General features: G+C 46.8%; 1 protein-coding gene across 1 annotated transcript in view; it reads left to right on the plus strand.

Annotated features, from left to right (window-relative positions):
* LOC128278632 (protein O-mannosyl-transferase Tmtc3) overlaps positions 1–16670 on the plus strand; it is a 130833-nt gene that overhangs the window by 76367 nt on the left and 37796 nt on the right. The gene's annotated exons all lie outside the window — the stretch shown is intronic.

The raw sequence follows: 16670 nt of genomic DNA on the forward strand, positions 1-16670 counted from the left end.
TGACCATTCGCTGGCCATTTCCAAATTTTCCAGTTACCCCTCCCCCGCGGATCCGAAGCTAGAGCAAATATTCCTTCTGCACTCCACCGCCGGCCCGATGTTTAAGGGGCACACATCCATGCGGCGACGACGGCCCTTGGCAGGATGCTTGGCGTTTGGTGCCACGTGGAGCACCGAGTCTCGGAGTAGAACCTCCGAGTGGGTGGCGAAAGGAAGAAAAACAAAATAATTCTAACAATTTGGGTCAATTTTCCGCATACGCAACACTAAACGGCCAACCCACCGACCGGCTACCGAACAGGCCGGGCCGTGTGGCAGGCAGTGCCGACGTCCTCATCGGGGTGTGCTGCTGGAAAACGTGTTCATTTCCAGCACACACACAACCCGAGCGGTTGTTGTTATTTTGAAATCACCCAACGGTTTTTTTTTCTCTTCCTCCTTTTTCGCTCACCGCGCCTGGTCTGGCGTACTCAGAGTGAATATTTTCGAGGCAAATTTTCATGAAATCATTTTTTGTTTTTTGGGCAATCACTTTTCGGTTATCTGGGTGGCGGCGGACCGGGCTGCCGGGCATGGCAGGGCAGCTAAAGGGTCAACGAGGTCGAAAAACCGAGACCAGAAAAAACAAAAATCTCTCACCGATGGAATGTTAATCGCAATTTTCCCACGGTGCCGGCCGCCAAAGTTTGGTTGACCGGCCCGAAACCAGAAAATCTCAATTTTCTCCCGGCACGCGCCCGGTTCGAGGGAGAGGGTTTCGGTTAGAAAAATGCACGGAGCCCGTTGACCGCCGCGCCTAAAGGTATGCAAAGCGCCGTGCACGTATGCGCACGCGGCGGTTATTATTTCAGCCCAGTTGTGTGACGGTATCGGACGTTGTTTGGTACTCGGGTCTGAGAAAGTAAATTCCACCGATTTTGACGAACTAAACAATGTTTGAAGAGTATTCCAAAATCGTTAGTATTCTGTATGCTGTACGCCTCATGCTTGTTTAGCGCTTGTTTCTATTATCGATGAGATCAACGGGATCTCAATTGGCTAGTCAAAGGCCAAAGATACTTGAATACGATAACTTAGTAGTAACCGATACGTTAATCGCACTTGCCATATGCTAGTTAGGAAACTGAAACAAAATAATGAAACGAAAGGTTCGTTTCAAATATTATGTGTGTGTCAAGACAACGACATATCGTGTCATACAAATCAAGAGTGTTCTTACACTGAAATCTTACTTCTTAGTGAAATTGAACAACACTGAATAATTAGCAAAACACTGACATTTTTTACTAAACTATCTTAACTTATCTTTATTTAAATAAGACACTTTTTTGATATTTCGTTTATAATTTAGGGTCAAACCGTTGATGATAAACATTTTACCAGAATGTTCTAAATAATCGAGCCTAGCAATACTGCGCAAACTTGAGCAAACTGTTTTAAGTAAAATAGTTTCATAAGAAACCCAGTTTGATATACCTTATAGGGTGTCCGCCATCACATTTTAAACAAAACCAAACAAAAATGGGCCCGGAAGAATAGCTTTTGGGCCGCTTGTTTTGTGCTCCAAATGTGACGTCTCCAAAAGATGATGGCTTCGATTGCACGCGACGCTCAATCATCGCGCTTCCCACCGCGCTGCACTTTCGCGAACCTTTCGGGAGAAACATTAAAAATGTGTTTCACCCCTCAAAAAAGGACACCCAGCGTGCTGCCAGGCCAGGAGGTTCATCGTTCTCGCGCCGGGATACGGGTTTTTCGCGACCGCAACATAAAAAAACGGGCAACATCAAGAGTGCATGTTTAACGCAAGAGCGTCAACATTAGTGGCGCCATATGCGAAGAACACACGGCACACATCGTTTCGGGGTTTTCGGTCCGGGTCGCCGTCAGGATCATGCCGTTTTTCTTCGGCGCAGCGGTTGTTTCCATTATGCTCTGTTTGCGCGTCTACACTGCACTATCGCCGGTAAGAGGGCAGCATCGCATCGGTGCGCCAACAACATCTTGTTTGCCATCCATTTCGCCACCGCACCACCTCGCACCGCATCGCACCACGGAGGGGTGTCCCGGGCAGTTAAACGACGACGGATGCTTTGTCGGGTCTATCGCCTAGCTCCTGGCATCAAACGAAATCATCCTTTTTTTCTTTCGCCCACCCCAACAGCAGCCGAGATGCGCTCATGAGTGCTGCAAATCGGCTGCTCGGTTCAATCGGAAGCCTTTGGCCACACCAGGGCGAATGGCTTTGCGCGTTTTCTCGGAATGGGGTGCGATGCGCTACTTTTTAAACACTTTGCCAAATCCGTGTCCGGTCGGCGAGCTTGTTGGTCGGCAGCCCCACTAATGCACTCCCACCGTCCGTCGAGGGCTTTCAAAGTGCATTCCTGAACGACTCCCCCGGATACAGCAGGTACGTTCTCGCCGGTTAACCCGTCGGTCTCGCGATCAAAAGAGTTCACTTGGAGCCGTGTTCTGTGCTGTACCCTCTAAAGTTGTGAAGCTCTCGCTGAGTGATTAGCATGCGCCATTGAGGGGCCTCGAACTAGACGGTGATCTCACTCTGTGGAGCACATGGGAAACAGAAAAACGAATCCGAGCACGTGTTTGTCGTGATATGCTGAACCAGTGAGATGTTTAGGAAACGTTATCATTGTTATTTCTCAATGCCAACATTTTTCAAATATTTCTTTCAAGTTTATTATAAAATAAAACATGGTAATTTCATGGAAAAAGTAGGTATATTTCATAAACAAAATACTTCATAGTAGCGGAAATATAGCACAATCGCCGTTCGTACGTGAATACGACTATGTTCGTTCTATTCATCCGTTTGTACCTGAAAACAAACGAGCTATAACAAACTTTGAGAACCCAATAAAAGAGGAAACTATCTCGTTCAATTTCGATGGGTTATTTCGATAGAGTCTCGATGATGCTTTTGTTTAGATGAAATCATGTTCCACTTGCGGCAAACATCATAGGACATCATTCATCATGTTCATCATTAAATGAAATGTTGTTATCAAAAAGCGATTTTAGCATCAAACAACGCTTTTCCGAAAATTACTTCACTTTCGTTTGTCATTCAAATTCATGCTGGTTAAAATGTTTATCGCTTGAAGAGCTATAAATAATCAGTATCGGAGTTATCTTAGGCTTTTGTACTCACCAACTACGATCGAAAAACTAAACATAAATAATATGTTCATATTCACACTAAAACTCAAAACAGTTTCTACAGTTTTTCGAATTGTAATTATTGAAAATGCTGTTGAAGCACGCAGTCATAATGAAGCCAATTAATTGACTGTCGATTGGATCGATTTATTTTTACCCGAGTTTAAAAAATATCTAATGTTGATATGAGGTATATTATTTAAAATTCACTAAACATATTTCCTTAAAACACTTAGCTGAAGCAGAAAACAAAACTCGGTACCAGTGGCAGCTTCTTAATTTACTAGCTTCAACCATTGTGTTTTTTTTCTATTCTAAGATCTGAATGTCTGTTGCAGGTTTTTTTGGATTAAAAACTCACACACTCATTCGTTTCGATTCGATGACATAAACCCAACCGATTCTATGATGTAGGATAGACGTTTTGCTGCCGGCGTCTGTTTTATTAATTAAAAATAGCATGAATTTGGCCACACCAGTTGTTTGACAAAGATGAGAAACAACATCGTGTCACAAGGCTTTCACACGAACTCATAGACTTTCGGAAATCCTTCCTTGGGAACGTCGTCGTTCCGACGACAGACAACAACGGACTTGGACTCTCGTTGTCAGTTTCGAGGAAACACGCAAAGTTAATTATAATTCCTCCTCCTCATGGCGAGCAATTTCAGTGTTCTTCCTTTGATTTGTGACACGATTTTATAAGAAAGCCCTTGTTCGGAGAGCTACAGTTCGACGCTGTCTACCGTCGCATTTTAAGGCTCCCAATAAGTGTGATCTGCTGGGAAGTACTGTCTCGCACCGCACTCTCGACACGACACGTAATGAAATATCGATGTTTTCATAATTCAATTCATTGCATCACCGGCCTTACCGAGAGACTGCCGCATGCAAGACCAGCAAGTGGCAGTTGCAAGTTTTATTGGCTTACGAGAGGGGTCGAATCACTGAGCGACATCTCCCCGTGGGGGGGGGTTATCCTTTTTTCCTCTAGACCACAATCCGAAACTCAGATTTGAAATCGTGTTCAGAATTAGTTCCGCAATTCCGACATGCAGGAATGGAATGTTAGATGGTCTCTCGAAGCTGAAGCATTTTTTTGAAATGCTTGGAAAGGAGTGCCTGGTGTCCGGTATGGCTTAGTCAATGTCCATCACCAGCACAGGGTCTCAGGGCGTTTGTGCAATGCTTCTTTTTTCAATTCAATATGCAGAGCAGTGTTGCGAGCCACAGGAAGGGGGCGAATTTATGGACGAACATGGCATGAAGACAAGCAGCGTAGAATCGAAAAGGACTCTCGTCGCCTGGCAGTTCCCTCGGTGACATGGAACCTGTGATCGACGATGGCATAATGGGGGTCGTCACAACTCAAATACAAACCAAAAACTAACGTCGACTGACAACGAAAAGACCTCGGCAGGGACTCTCTGTTGGCAGCTCGTCCTTCGTCTCGCTGAGGGCTTTTTCCCATTTCGGAGAAACTCACGCTGACAAGCGTGTATGTGTGTGTGTGTTGCAAAACAATAGAATAACTTTCGGGGTTGTATTTCAACTTTTTTCTCCATTCTTGTGGTCATATGTGGATCCCGTCCGTTCAGTTTTGAGCACAACCCAAGTGTGTGCGATTCGCTGACGGTGCAGGTACGGTGTCCGGAAGTCCTGTCAAACCCCTTGGATGTTACGGAGCTCATCATCAAGACGTGTCGCGGACGCTAGCAACACACGCCATCATCTTCAGGTTCTCTTCCGGAAGTGGTTCGGGATGTGTTTGTTTGTACGACCCCAGGCATAAGATTTACACTCGACCATCGAGACAGTTGACAGTTCCGCTCCTATTGTTATTATGACTTTTTTGTAATCCATTTGTTTCTCTAACAGTGTAAGACGGTCTGAGCAGGTACTTTGCTGCTGGTCGTAATTTACCTTCGCGCTTTATTTTTATCGTGACCGCTGTACAGTCTCTAATGTCTGTCGTGAGAACACTCTCCCGACGAACACAATGTTTCCTTAAATATGAGTCCTATTTTAAAAGAAGCAAAGTATTTCAAGGTAGCAGTTTACACACGAGTTTGATTTATGAGCAGTTTAGATCTGAATCTGTTATTAAATTGTTTTGATTTGTATTTTGATAAACAGTTTAAATGTCTGCTTCCTTGGTTTCCTGCTTTTCTGTGAACGATGCACCAGATTCTAAATTAAAACAGTTACTGCCAATTACAAGATTCAAATCTCGTATAACCCCATCTCAAAAATGAACCACTTATCGCATACCTAATTAGACAAAAATGGCGGTCCAGACTCGGGATGGTGACGATCAGTTCATCAAAAATCAACTTAACTCAAACATTCATTCATTCACAATGTTTTTGCTGCCAGAGTGGCTCAGGCTGTGAATGGGGCAAGCCAAAATCCATCTGGCTAATTATGCACATCTGAATATCTTTGCTACTGAGCTTGTGGAACCCTGTGAAGTTTGCTAACTTTTTTCCCCGTTAATGAAGGGTTCAGCATTCTTTTGAATAAACTACTACGACCGGAGCTACCCTTCTCCAACGGCACAGACACTCTCACTTCGGAAAATATGAGGAAAAACCGAGTCTTTGTCTTTCAAGTACTATTCACTGAAATAGTAGAAAATATCAATGTTGCCATCTCCCTTACAAAGCAAACATTGTATCAAATAATGCTATGAGAAAATGAATGAAAATAAAAGTGTAGTGCAATTTTAATGTTTCTCTTCGCTATGCAGGCGGGTTCAATCGGAATCCCTTTAACTGTTCTTTCTGTTTTACTGATTTCTTACAAATCCTTTCAATGAAATGGAAATGCTTGCGTGTGATGTTGGTAACATTTGACCCCGTCGTTGAGCACATCATCAACAATTCACGAATCGAATCAATTAATGCAAAAGAGCGCTTGTGCTCGGGCGCTGCTCTGATCACGGCGCGGGCGGCAAATCTTTTGCCCATCACGGTGTCACGTCAAACACCGCCACCAGCGGGGCCAGGGTGTGTGTCCTTTTGGCCGCTTAACCATCTGTCGCACGCCAAGCCACCTTCGCGAGCGCCGGGAACCCTGAAACCGGGAATGTAATTTTCGTGCTGCGATAATAAATTTATAATGACATCCTCCTGGTGGTGGAGGTCGCGTCCTGCGACTGCGACACCAGGGCAGGGAGACCAAGCGTCGCCGGTTCGCAACGGACGCGCTGAGGACGCGTCCAAACCGAAAGTACCATACGACTAAACAACCGAATGTTGCTTGTCGGGATATTTTTAACCGCTCGTTACGCGACACCTTCGCTCCTTTCGAGCCGAAGAGCGCGCCCGTGTAATGCTGTAGCACTTGCGGCCGGTTGGGTTATTAGCGGTAGCAACGGCGGGGAGTGTGTGTGTGAGTGTCTGGGAAAAATGGGTTTCACCACCGAGGCCGCCAGTTGCCTGCGCCGGCTGCCATTATTTCCCCTTAGCGTCTTGTGCCGGGGGTTGCTGCTAGATCAGCAGCGAGTGGCGTACGAGCGGTGTAAGCAGCGGCAAGAGCCCAGTGTCGGGCGAAATGATGATGGCGGAACGACATTTTAAGCGACGACCTTCTAATGGCCTGTACGAGCGCCAAGGGAACCGTGCGCGAAGCTTTCGGTAGCTGCGGCTGTGTGGACCGATCCTTGACGCGCGCGGAGCAATCCTTGCGAGAGTGGTGCACATTGCCAGGCGCGGGCCTGTCAAAACGAGTGCGAGTGAAGTGCTGTGGTTTTTTGCTATGCTGGTTTGATACGCTCATTTTTAACTTTCCGCTGCTCAGTGTATCCATGTTTCGAAGGACAAATTATGCTTTGGTTACGATCCTCAGTTTTTCGTCACGTCAGTTTTTTTTAAATACGTTCAAGGAATTAGTCTCTTTACTTTAATCTTTCGTTTTCATTATATTTTTTAAATGATTTAATGTTTCAATGTAGCATCAATTAACACCGCCTTTATGTGTTTCACTAAGAAGAATTATAACACTCAATCGTGTTTTGTTATTTACAATGTTCGATTTTTCCCAGCCATGCTTGCTTACCTCTTAATTACTCGCATTGCAAACCTAATTCCAACCACTTTTAAAAACATGAATTCATATCATATTTTCATTTACGTAATTGCTTACTGCAGCCCCGCGTACATTGAACTCATCTCTCGGCCCAATGTAAGACGATGTTATGAAACCGACCGATGTTTCAATTTATGTTCATAGCTCGTAGCAGCAATAGTGCCCCTGGTCTGCACGGTCGAGCCCGGTATGGGCACTAATACGCCAACCCGGCGCCGGTTACTATCATCTTCTTGGCGTGCCAGCTTTTCACGGGAAGCCCAACGTAATCGGGCCGAGCCTACCTTCATGAATGATGAACTGCTGGATCCTCTAAATTCACGGAAGCTTCCATTTCCACCCAAAAGAGAGGGTTGCCGTAATCAAGAGAGCTGCTGTCAGATGATTCCACTGCCACTCCGGTTCCAAGAATGGTGTTCTCTTGTGCAAACTCCCTGCGACGACAAGGTGCTAGTAGCGTCAGCGGAGAACCCTGCATCGGGCTGCTACATTCGTTGCAGGCCATTGCAGTCAAAAACGACGGCTTTGTTTCAAAAATGGCTCTATCGCCAGTTCCGTCATCTTTCTGGTCTTTGTTTCTTGTTCAGAAAAACCCTACGATGCCGTAATAGGCCGCTACCGGAGCTACTCTTTACGTAACAACTACACACTACATAGCTGTTGGGCTTTTCTCCATCGTAGGACTGTAGCAAGTAGCCAGCCTCTAGTGCGCGGTTGCGAGAAGATTGACACCGAGAATTATGAAAGTTATCAACAAGTTGTGAATGTTGTTCTGATTTTTATCAAACGCGCGGCTTGCCTTAAGTGATTTGGCGTCTTCAGAGATGCTAAGCTTTTCTTTTCTGCTCAAGCGACAAGAGTTTAACTTTTCACACAACAAATATTTATAAGTATTATGCTTTTCTTGTTTGACCTAATAAATATAACAGTTGTAGCAAAGTATTTTTAAATATAAATTTGGACACATTTTGAGTTTGAAGCTACAGTCACTTTCTCTCGTTAGTGGCACAAGATTTAATCATTTTTGCCATGTGTTTACGGTCGTCACCTTACAGTTTTCTTGTTTCGCTTTCTCGTCCGTTTTTCGATTTTTCTTTTTGGTTTGGAGGTTGAACTGTAAACAATATTATGATGTTTATTTTTTATTTTAAATCATTTCAAAAATACACTTCGTTTTGGAAGATTAGCTCAACTCTGATCCGGGGAATTTGGAACGCTGAATATTTTTCGAGAGCTATTATATCTTTTTTGTTTCGTTAATTGAATTTACTTCACGAATGGTTAGCTCAAAAAGGTAAGGTCAGATGGTTGTAAGAATTAGCTATCATTTACTACCTTGCCTGATTTTTCAGCCGAAGTTGTTTTAAAGTTTATTCAGCATTATTTATCACCTTTTTCAATAATGGTGGAAGCATGTGTGGCTCTCAGTATAAAGATTTCTATTCGGCTATACGCAAATTTAAAACAAAACATGGTCGTGTCTCATAAATAAACGCCAGCTCCGAGGAAACTGTTGTGAACCACTGAGAGTAAAATTCAAACCCTAGAACGCAACAGGACTGCCACTGGACAAGACGCAACAGGACAAGACGGCAACTGCCCGTGTGTAATCACGACTGTTTAGGGCATTCGAACGCAGGGCGTAAATCGTCGCAAAAAGGTTCTCCGCGCGCAAAATGATCAATCCATAATTACTGGCATAATTTCGTTGATTAATTGCTCAATCCGCCTCTTCTGCTTTTTGTTATGGTTGGGTAGGCTTAGCCCTTTTTTCTTCCCACCCAAGGCACCGAACCGAAGGGAGCATCGTCGCGCCAGAACATCGTCTTCTTGTAGGGTCCAACGATGGCGATGTGAAAATTAATCTTTCTAGGCGACGGTGGCAACTTACGATCGGGCGGCAACAACCCTTCGCAAGAGCCCCAAAAAAAGGGGTTAACATAATGTATTTTTGAAATACTTTTCACTCGCCGTGACGGAAAAACGGCTACCGCGGGAACCGAGAGCGAGAAAGAAGCAGCTTGCCCAAATTAAATTTTGTAATTTTGCCCGAGCGAAACTCCATACAAAATCCGGGGCGCACCCCGAAAGCGCCCCGAAAATGAAAGAAAAACATTTGTTACGAGCCCTCTCCGATTTGCGTGAGCCCGCATCGAATGCGACCGAATTCTTGGGCTCTTGCTCTCGTCCTGCCTGCCAGTGTTTAGCTTTCGCCGCACGAAAATCCATTATTATCCTTTCCGTTGTACGCGGCCCGCGTCTCTTTTGTGTCCTTTTACGTCCCAGGATCTTCGTTGATCCCTTTTCGGGTTTACCTGATTTTTTGTTTTGTTCGGTCGACGCCTAGTATCTCCGGCCCTTTCCGGTTCCCTCGGTGCCCGGGAGCCTTTCTCGTGCCGGTGACGGAGTTGATCCTTTTGGCGTTTTCTTTTCTGGCCGCGTTCTGTTCATGTCGGAAAAATCAATTAATAGCCCCCAAGCCGAACGAACGCAGAAACTTCGCTTCCGACTGCGCTATGCTGTTGCCAGAAGTTTACCTCTTGACTTTTCCTGGTTTCCAAAGTACGCCAACGCATATTGGATGGGTTTTCTCTTCAATCGCCCGAAAAAATGTTTACAAATTATCAAAGTCTCGGTACCGAGTGCCCGATCGCAACAGAACGCGAGCTGAGCGACACGGGTCCCCGAACGGCTCCCCGAGATACCATAGACAGTATAGCCCCCCGGAACCCCTTTGGAATCGCGTGGAATTGATTTTTCATGGAAGAATATTTCAATTTAATGCTCGGCGACCGGTTGACGACCGCAGCAGCAGCATGAACCAGCAGCTTAAGCCTCACGGTTGGAAGCCCATTTCACGACGGTACCCTTCTCAACAGTCAGCGTACCCGTGTGAGATCAGAGGTCGCGGGCCGAGGTTATTTCGTGTCCTCTCGGAAGAGAGCATACACATGAAACAGCACATCGCAGCAGCCCAACCCAAAGAGCCCTCCTAGAGGGCCGTTATGCGCGGCACGGCCCATTGGAAGAAGAGGCCCAATCGCCACAACGACCTTGTGCCAAGATTGCATTGTTTTTCTTATTCCACTCGGACGGTTCCGGTGTTTCAGGAGCCGAATTCGAAATCGATTATCTCCAGCGCTCATGTAGGGTAGGTTTTGCTGAAGTCAGGCTCTCTTCTCGAACCGCCCTCGGCAAACCAGCAGGATGCACCTTTGGGGACTCATTGAAGCGCGCGGTAAAATGGGGCATCTTAAGTCGCGCAAAAAAAAGCAAGATGATCCGGGTAGGGCCGGGAGGCCGAATAATAAATGAATATTATCCTTGGCACGGGAGCGCCACGCGCTGCACGCACGCGGCCTTTGTAAGACTAACGAGCGTCTGGGGATTGTTTTCCACCATTTCTCGAACGTCCGTTTCGCCGGCCTCCACTTGTTCACTCCGCTATTAGGTAGGCCGTCTGCAAGAGGGTCCCCTGCGTTTCCTTTGAACACCATTTAACGGACAGCGGAGTTACGAGAGCGTTAGCGTGGCCTACATCGCTACCGACTAACTGGGCCACAGCACACATATCTACGCTTTACCCGAACGGAACAGCGTGGAATTGGAGATGGATTATGCTGGGAAACTGTTCTGATCCTAAACGATGGCCGCGTGGATTCTGAACGGTTCTTCGGGACGGTCGTACGTCTCGAGAAACCGGGCTCGAGGTCAGTGAAAATGGATCGATCGATTAGACTAAAGCATATCCCTAAAGCGTCAGGTGATGAATTATTTCACCGAAACCAAGGGGGGCAAGGTTTCGGGTTGAATGGATAACCCTCGACTGGGGTGCGGGTTACATTCGTGCTCGATGTGCGTTAATGCTTCGACAAAGGTCCGAATGAACTGTTCCTTTTATCAAAGGCACACGCGGCACAAGTTAGAAAATGTTAGCTTAAGGTTTTCGATACGCAAACCCAAAAGAATGTTTATTTATTTTATAGATCAAATTATATTTTGAGAATATCTTGACTCACAAAAGTGACTCATACTTGGCATTGTTCAGACCTCGTCGGGTGAGGCGTGGTTCGCTGAAGAATAAGATACCAAGATTCAAGTTTGCTTATTTACTTCTTTGAAAAGCAAAACATTAACTGGTGGTGTATCTGCGCACCATTGCAGAGGTCATGTCAGCTGCAGTGAAACCCGATAAGCGCACCACACGATGCGATGGACACCAATAATGCTGCCATAAATAACATTGAATTTATCACTGTCAGTTCGAATGTCGATTCTCGAGAAATATCCACCAGCAAGATGTGTCCACCAGCACCGGACGGCTGACCAACCGAGACCAAGCAGCGCATTGCTTGTCCCTTTACCGTTGCCCAAGTAAAACCGAAACAAATTGTCGTTCGTCTTTGCGGACGAATCCCGAACAAGCTTTCGAAGGCAGACCCCCCTCCGCTCCCGGGAGTGTGCATGTCCGTTTGGGAAACGAAGGAACTTGTACAACCGCTCACGTCTTTTCGCCGGTCCCCCGGGGAGACGATGTCACAGTTGTACTCGGCCAGGCCTGAGCCAGTTTTCGCTTCCCCGCGGTACGTGAGCTCTTAGCCGCCTGTGACTGCCTGTGACTGAACTACTTATCGTTTCGTTTCGATTGTCACGCTTTTCTACCCCAAGATAGCCGCGAAAACACGAAGCACCGTTCCTTGGTACATTAGTTTTTTTTTTTTCTCTTGTTCAAAAATAAAACGAAGAACCACTTGTCCCACTCGGTCGAGCCCACTTATCAGTTTGTGCACTAAACTGCAACATTTTCTAGGGTACTCAATAGCTAGTTGTGTTTGCAACACGGATCGACTCTAGGATCGTGTAAATTTAGAACTCACTATCGACCCGAAGTAAATTGATTCAATTGAATCATTTTAATTTACATTTTCTTCGGAATCCCTCGGCACACCGAAGTTTCGACGACGTTTCATCGGAAAATCACCAGAAGTACCATGAATGAGAAATCACTCTGCCTCTTCTGGACCGCGGCGAAGTACACTCACTAACTGGCTTTCTTTTTGTACAACAAAAACTCACACTACTTTCTACACGCATCCTACTTATGCGTTTCAACGTTTCTTCACATCCTGGCGGATGGGTCCGCTGCCGGGCTGTGCTGCATTGTTTCTCCCAGGGCCCGGTTGGTCGGTATTGGTGCAGAAAATGTCTCAATTGTGTTGCCATCGCTCCATATTGCGGCCGTATGTGGTATGTGTGCTCGTCAATCGGATGGCGATGGAGACGCCTGGTGGCTGTCAACAGTTTGATCACGATTCCGTTGGTGCCTCTCGAATCCTGCAGACCACACTGCGACAGCAATCCATCTGCTGTCCAGGGCAGGACACATCTCGGCCTAGGCCGGCCGTAAATCGCCGGCCGTCTTCCGACTCCGACTGCTTCGAGTGAAGTCATCCGTAACAAATGCGACCCAGCAGAATCCATTCTCCGAACCAGCCCAGTCACGCAGCCAGAACGCGGCAAAGTCTCCGGGCCGGAGCGAACAAAGGAAGCAACCGAAAAACCGACGTTCTTCCTCCGAGAGGTGCACGATTCTCCCAAGGGGCTCCGGCGATGGCGATGGCGATATTTCATTCTAATGAAAGGACAACGCACACAGCCACTACAACGGGAACCAACAACGCAAGTGCGCCCTCTTCCAAGCGGCTGCGAACGGAGGCATGTGGGAAGCATAATGTTGTGTACATTGCCGTCGAACCGTGACTGTTTCGGGAAGTGCCCGCCAGCAAGCGCTCCGACAACGAAGACGAAGACGGGCAAGTGTCTTAACTAGCTGTGCCGGTTAGGAGCGTTACAGCGTCTTGCATCGATCGAGGAAGTGTGTTTTCTTTACCGTGGCCCCTTCGGGGAACGGGAAGCGTTTTAAATTTATGCAATTTTCGCTTTGTTTGTCTACGATCTATGATCCTTCTAGCCGTTTTGCTAAGGCCGTTGCAATATTTGAAGCTACCATCGTGTTGCCATTGGAACCAACATCGGTTATTTGTTGGCGTTTCCCCAAAAATTTGGGTCCGTTTTGCTGCAGCTATTGGAGGTCAAACAAATCGGATCGGAGAAAGAAAGCGAGCCAGCAAAGAACCCAAGCGCTCGAGTGGGCAAATCGTATGCTTTCCTTCAGGGGTTGGCCCGATTAAGCGGCACCCAGCGCCGTTTCTTGAAACATATAAATCTTCATGTACCCGTTAAACGTATCCTTGGGTCCGATTCCGATTCGAAAGCATACGCACGTTCAATCAACGAACGGTTATATTTCTCTTGCTAATTCAATCTCTTCGGAGACCGACCACCACGACTAAATCGCCGGACGGACTGAGGGGTGTCCTTCCGCGAGTCCATGAATCATAAATCATGGCACCGAATTTATGGTGTCCCAAACCGGCGCGGTGCGGTGCGGCGCCGCGATATTGAAAGCTATCGTTGTTATGAAAGTGCTTTAATATTTGACACAGTCCGGTCACCACACCACCCGCCCCCAAAGCCACCCAGCGCGATGGTGAAATATGGTCGTCCTTCGTGCGAGCAAAACTTTCAACACAGCACGGCACGATCGCCGTTTTCTTACATTTGGTCCCGCGGAACTAAATCCCCGGTGGGTTGGCCCGGCTCGGTGCCCTTCGTAGCGGTGGAAAAACTTTCGTCCGTCGACCTCTTTCGGAGTTCATCTCGGCACGCCTCGGTCGGTCGGGTCGCGTCGTAACGGCACCACCGGGAGGGTCTGTTCGGTTGGGTCGCGGCCGAACCACGAAGTTCGGAAGTCGCCAAAGCATATGCAGGTCTCGTATCCTCTTTTTCAACGTCACGATAAATTCAAACTTGCCCCGGAGGTGGGTCTTCGGAAGAGCAGGCCAGGGAGGGTGGGCGACTACCGTAGCGCAGGTTCAAACCCTTCTATTAACCTGCGAATGTTTTAACTTTTAACGGGGCCCGATGTCACCACGAGAGTGGCCTTGGTTTTGGTGCGTTTGGCCGGTGTTTTCCTGCCCTTGCCTTTTCCTCCGTGCGCTCTGCGGGCAACCTGCGCCCACTCTGCGCGGGGGTTCGTTTTGAGAAGAAAAACAACTTCACTAACCATTCGGGGGAGCAGCCACCCTTTCGGGAGGGTGGAAAGCAGCGCACTCTGTTTGCTTGCCGTGCGCGTGGAACACGGTGAAGAATGTGTGTGTCCTCATATCCTTCGGGAGACATTGTAAGCCAACTTTCTTCATGTATCATCCTTCAAAGGGTGGGCTCCGTGGCAGGCAGCGGGACTGAAAGAAGAAAATGAATGGAGGTCCGTGGTCCGGGGTTCCGGCTTCTTATTTTCATAGCAAACTTTTTTTTGTATGTTAAGCGAAACTTTCCCGGGGGCTACTTATTTATGGGCCACCAGCTAATCTTCGTTTTTGTATCATAATGTGTGAAGTACAATATGAGCCACACCTCGCTGTGCATTAGGTCTAAAGTAATGCACGGGTGTAGCACGTTCACAACAACCGCAACACACTGCCTCAACTAGCCTTTTTTATACGTAGCCTCGACGGAACTCATAAATTATTAAACAGTTTTAATTTATTGGGCTTAAATTTTAGTTCGACCATCTTTTGAAGACAGGAAAATCCACACTTGTTTAAACTTTGTTTTCTGTTTTCCATGTTCTTTTAAAAAAGTTAAACAATGTCTATGACTTTCCCGTGAGTTTTGTTTTGCAGAGAGAACTCGGTGTGTCTTCAGTAACTGTGTGCACTTGTGTGTACATGAACCATTCAGACAGCAAACAGTACCTTCCGGAGTGTTCCAAAATCCGTTACATGTGTTCTCATTTCGTTAATCTATCAAACGTAACGCAAAGCCCAAAGAATTGTGTCCATCGAAAACATAAATTAACGCAAAATCCGAAAAGTGCTTTAAGATCCTTCTGTAAATAGCTTATTCGTGTTACAGCATAACGGTGCGTGAAAAAAACGCGTCCCATTCGTGCAGTGTCCCTGCTGTGGCGACACATTTAGTCGTCTCTGCGCCGCTCCGTTGCTGGCGACGGCGGCGATTATTACCGTCCTGCCGGTTCCGTTTTTATTTTATTTGCCCACCTCTGCTCTTGGGTTTCTGTTTGTTATTCCTGCACGCCCTGGAAAACTCCGGAGATAATTACAAACCGAACCGGCGGAGTTTCCGGAAAAATTTCGCACATTCCGGTTCGATGGGTTCGGCGAAGCCAAACCCCCAGCACCACTAGTGCCGTACCGCGAAGTCCTGGTGTCCTCCCGTTGTTCCGTCCGTGAGGAAATGCAAGATTAATGATAACGCCTGGAAACAATAAATATTTTCCCGCGTGTGCGCACATTCGCACATATGCACGTAAGTGCAGTTAGCGAAAGGCTCGGTTGGTTTGGTTCCCTTTGTTGTGTCACGCTCCCCGCACTTTCCGACCATAAACGGTCTGCTACCGATTATGGCGTCGCGCGTCGCGGTGGTCGCGCTACATCGTCCGGGGCTGGCAGGGAAGTCCACGGAAAGTTCCGGAGTTCCGGAACGCTGCTGGAGCTGTTTATTTGCACACAACATGCACCAAGGATGCGCGTGTGTGTGTGTGTGGAGTTGCATTTCAACAAAAGGATGTTTTTTTCTATTGGTATTCGATTAGGAAAACTTATTAGGAAAACAAAAGAACGAACGAAAAACATAATCCAACGTGTGTATCATTTTGTAAGAATCATTGAAACAAACAAATAACAAAAACAGGAATACTAGTGCCATCAGTGTTCAAGTTCCGACGTACATTTTGCGTACCAACTTTTTAATTTTTGGAACTAGTTTTATTTGTCTCTCTCTCTCTCTCTCTCTCTCTCTCTCTCTCTATCTCTCTATCTCTCTCTCTTTGACTATTAACGAAAAGCGTTCGTCGAAACAGTGCACAATGATCGATTGAAATGACGTACGGCGTGTTTTGCGTACTCGGCACTCGTATACAGTAATTATCTGTGTACTAAACCGCCCTGTGGTACGGAACGTGCTCTGTGCCCGACACCCACTTCTCGCCCGCTGGTCGTTGTTTGCATAATGTTTTGAAAACTTTTTACTTTACCTCTAAAAACATCGAGGAACAAGTGCGCTCCAGGAAAGAGTGTCCCATGCACCACCACGATAAGAAGAATACGGTGAGGTCGGTGTGTGTGTGTGTGTGTTTTGGTGCGGTTGGTACTGTTCAGTTGCCCTGCCCGCTTTCCCCCTACCCCAAGCCGAGTCCCGGACGGCCGGACAAAGTTTCGCAAAACCCGGAACGGAACGGTTGAACATAAATCAAAATGTAATGAATTTTTAAACAAACTTTGCACTGTCGTGCTGCGCTGCCGCTGCCTCTGTACTTACCA

This window comes from Anopheles cruzii, chromosome 2 (genome assembly GCF_943734635.1).
Source record: "Anopheles cruzii chromosome 2, idAnoCruzAS_RS32_06, whole genome shotgun sequence".
NCBI lineage: Eukaryota > Metazoa > Arthropoda > Insecta > Diptera > Culicidae > Anopheles > Anopheles cruzii.